Source organism: Danio aesculapii, chromosome 24 (assembly GCF_903798145.1).
Source record: "Danio aesculapii chromosome 24, fDanAes4.1, whole genome shotgun sequence".
NCBI lineage: Eukaryota > Metazoa > Chordata > Actinopteri > Cypriniformes > Danionidae > Danio > Danio aesculapii.
Window position 1 is genome coordinate 33,164,541 of NC_079458.1, and position 5,069 is coordinate 33,169,609.

Below are 5,069 nucleotides of genomic sequence, written 5' to 3' on the forward strand. Positions count from 1 at the left end.
TACTGCATGGGAAAAATACTTGATCACTCCTGTCGATCTAAATTAATGAAATATTTCCAAATAGAGCTATTCAAATCATCTGGTGAAATTGTATTTATATCGCAATATATATTGCAGCAAAACAAAATATCGCAATGTCAGATTTTTCCAATATCGCGCAGCCTTACTTTACAGATTATGTTGTTTATGTTGTAAAATATTTGATATTTCTAAAAATATGACTTATCTTACTGTGTAAAATAATAATATAATCATTATATGTCATTAAATGCAAAAAAAAAAACACCTCAAATGAAATCTGAGACCTGCTAACAAAGTGTTTTGTGCCAGGACTGATCCATTCATTCCCATGATGACCTGCTTACATCACAAGCTGAACTGACATAGCTGAAATGCATACAAATATTAGATTTGATATATTTCAGTGCATTGTAGTGCTACAGCTTTCATGTTTGAGTAATCTAGACATGAATAATAAATAAGCCTTCAGGTTTATGTATTTTTCCCTGATATGAAGTACGTTATTTATAGCTTCATCTTTATTACAATCTTAAAAAATATGACAATATATCATGACGTTTTGATGGAGGAAAAGGGCTGGTGCAGGCCAAAAAAAACATTTGCTTAATCAATCACTGAAAATCAGCATCGTGCATCACGTGCGCACGCCCACACCAAGCTCATCCCGACAGAAACATGGTTTGATTATCTTTGCATTCATATGCACCAATGTTTAATGGAGATTATTGTAGAATGAAGAGGTTTGATTTTGCCGCATTGTTTGTTTGAGTGACCTTGAATGCATAGGCCAAAGGCACTGAAGTAAAAAAAAAAAAAAATCAATTAAACAGTTTATAGTTAAAACAGAGAGAAACAATAGTTAATTGAACAGCTGCAGTCTGATGAAATGCCACTCCATATGCCGAATAAAAAAAAAAAAACAATTTCTGTGCATCTTACAGAAGAAGAGAGCGCGAAAAGCTCTCATTTAATCAACTAACATTGATATTACTTCTGGCAATTAGAGGCATGCTGATAATGATATGAGTTTTCAGCTGCAAATAATTATGCTGCCTCCGGGCCATGCTTTCCTTCTTCACTGTATCTATAAACAATAATCAAACCACCAGGCGAAAGTTGAGGGGCTTTTGTTTGTTGCCGTGCTGCAGTTTGGGGGGGAAAAAAAAGCAGTGGTGTGGCCCCCTGGTGTTGCCCTTGGCGGCTTTGACCTTCAGGAGCCTGGTGCTGGCAACGTGGGGAGCTAATGCATCGGCCTATCGATCTCTACACTTCCACTTCAAACAGACTGTGTGCGCGCACGCTTATTTAGCCCAAGAGCAGGGTGGGACAGGGAACGCCGCAGTGGCCTAATACTGAGAGAGAGACATGCAGACAGGCCAAAGACTCCGCTTTCGCTGGTGAGATCTGAGATTTAATAATGAGAGAGATGCATGCAGACCTCACGCGGCTCTTTTTTAATTGTTTAGCGGATGCAGACACAATTGGTGTCACAGTCGGCATTTGGGTTTGGTTAATTGTGGCTCATGCATTAGCAGTTAGCGTCTGTCTCATTTTTCAGCAGTTACATCAGCCTATTAAGAACTGACTAAATCAATGTAAATGACAGAACATAATGCATACAGTATAGAGGAGCTATAGTTGTTGGACTTTGTAGTCTACATTGTTAAAGATTTTTGTAAAATGCACAGTATTTAACTGTAATATGAACTGTATTTTACAGTATTGTTACTGTAAACTTACTGTATATTTTGCAGTAAAGATGCAGTAAAGCATGGTGCTGTAAATGTAAATGCAGTATTTTTTGCTGTAACTGATTTGTAACTGAAGTTACTGGCGAACTGCTGCATGTAAGTTACTGTCAATTCTACATGAAATTGTTAACAGTGTGCCTCATATTAACAATATTCACACCTCTTTTTAGAATTTAGCGAATATTAATGATTATACATGTTTCTGAAAGTCAGTTTAAAACTGAAACACACACAAACTGAATAATATACCCATATATATCCAAATATATTCAAATTTTAATAACGCATTCATGTCAGCCTTGCCATGAAAGAAATTACATTTTCACCAAATAAGCTTGTACAGTGTGTCCGTGGGGTCTCAAAAAGTCTTAAAATCTCTTAAATTAAAAAAAAAATAAAAATTTTAGGCCTTACAAAGTCTTTTCAAGAATTCACACTTAGCACATGATTTAAACTTGTTTGGCACGCTGTCCCGGGAGTGAGCCCTGAGCTCAAGGGATCCTCAGGCCCAGGGCTCCCTTCCTTTCGCAGGTCAATCTCAAAACTCCCCCTCTGCTGAGGCTAAGGTGAACTTCCTGAGAGTAAGACATCTAGAAAAAAGATTTAGGCTTATTTTGTCTAAAATATAGAGCATATTTGGACAGTGGAAGGAAACCCAGAGGAAACCCACGCGGACACTGGGAGAACATGCTAACTCCACACAGAAATACCAGATGGCCCAGCGAGGACCCGGCGCCATTGGTATTCTTGCTGTGAGGCAACAGTCACTGGGCCTCCATGCCGCCAGTTCAGGATAAAGGTGGGAGGAGGGGGATTTCTTCCAGACGAAGATAGTTGTTGAAAGAAAATGAGGATATATATATATATATATATATATATATATATATATATATATATATATATATATATATATATATATATATATATATATATATATATAGTGACTTGGGATCCTTTGATTGGAGGATCGTGATTAGGTCATGTGGGCCAGCTGGGTCAAACATGAGCACGTGCTCCTCTCGAAATTAGCTTAATATTAAACTTCACTTAAATCAATTTAAAAAGGTCTTAATTTTCCTTTGTTTATGTAAAGCTGCCCAATTGATCCAACACACATCCAGTCACCAACAATACATCTCAATAAAACTTTTAGCAAAACTCTGTTTATAGCTCATATTATTTTATTCATTATTTATTTGACATGGACACCACAATTACACTGGACAAACCAAATGCATTTGTTTAAGTGTTTTAGCAGACTTGCTAATTCTCAGTTCTTGTCCAAGGGAGGCTTGATATACAATGAAAGTCAAATAAATGCATATACACAACATTACAACTCTTTACATAACATTGCCTTAAAGGCATAAAAAAAGGCAAAATCTTGTTGAAAAAAAAGCATATGTACAACTAGGGTCTGCTTGATTTGACACATTATTTAAAATATGTGACCAAAAAATTACTAATTAGAAATTGTTTCTTGATAGGGCAAGCAAATACACTACCGGTCAAAAGTTTAGGGTCAGTACGATTTTTAAATGTTTTAAAATAAGCTTATCCTGCTCATCAAAAATACAGTACAAATGGTAAAATTGTGAAATGTTACTGCACTATAAAATAACTGTTCAAAAGTAGTTTATAATTTAATTAATAATTTATTCCAGTGATTTTAAACATGAATTTTCAGCTTCATTACTCCTATCTCCAGAGTCACATTATCCTTCAGAAATCACTCTAATATTAATTATTATTATAAATATTATTATTATTAATGTTAACAGTAAATAAATAAAAATACTACATACAAAAAGAAAGCAGTTATTTAAAATATTAATAAATAATTAACAATTTAATTTTATTTATTTATTATTTTTTACATTTAGTAAATTCCGCCATGATGAACAGAATAATTTTATTAAAAAAAAAAAAAAAAAACAGACCCCAAACTTTTGACCCATATGTATATTTATTTTTTTGCTGGGTCATTAAGAAAATCCTTAGTGTTTAACCTTATATATAAGTCTGAAATTTCATTCTTAATCATCTTAAAAAGTCTTAAATTTGACTTTGACTTGATCTTGTTTGTAGGCTTGTGTTTTACAGTACTGTACAAATGCTCGAAAATGTCTCTGTCATTGTTTTTTAAACTATTTTATGTGATTTACCAAAGTCACACAATTGGCTATTTGACATCCGTCACATCCATAATGAAGAGATGTCACATCTGTAATGAAGCTTTTTCCTCATAAATGCAAAAATGGCAAATAAAATAAAATTTTTGTACAGAGAGACAAATCTTATCCATTTGTTTACTGTAAATTCACACACTTTTTTGGTCACATCTAAAACACCGGTTTATTTCTCTCATTTAAAGTAAAAGACACGTTTACAGATTGATATTTGTGTGATCCCTTAACCCTGTGGTTAGTTATTTAGAAAAAAAATATGAACAATATACGGTTAAAATATACATTCCTCTACATATGTCAAATCCATAACAGAGGAATTGCTCATATTAGTAAGTGTTTAACTATGATTAATAAATGCAGTATTGCTCATTATTCATTCATATTAGTAAATACAATAACTAGCATTAACTGATGAAACCTTATTGTAAAATGTGACCAAATCATCATATTCAAAATCAGAATAATAGTTATTAATAATTATATTAAAACATCAGACAGCCTGCAAATCCCCAAACTTTTAGTTAAGCTGTTCGTTACATATAATAAATTCAGATAAACGCACATTTAATTAAACTAAAAGATGTTTTCACCAACATAAAAACAGTAAAATCATTGTGTACTCTTTAAACTGGATCATAAATGATGCACAATAAAGTTAAATACGGCCACTATGAGCTCAGATAGTTTACACTCTCTCTCACAGTAAAACACACACACACACACACACACACACACACACACACACTTAGAAAGTGTGGCAATTAATGAAGCTGTAAATGTACTTCCTCAGGAAATTCACATCAATGAAAGACTGCAGCGTTTCTTTCCTAACAGCATTGCGTTAGATGTTTGGTGTGCTAAGAGCAGTGGACAGTGAACTTTGCTTACCAGCTTCATTCATTGTGAGTACAGACTAAGATGAAGAACATAATTAAGGAAACACATGGAAGGCTTCTCGAGGTCCACGATTAATTAGCCTGCTGTCGATATTTCCATCAATATCCGATTAACAAATGACACATTGCCCTATGAATGCTATTGATCTGCCTGCATTTTGTAGCATTAATAAGCTAAAGCCCGCTAACAAACTGAAAAACCGACAAACCAG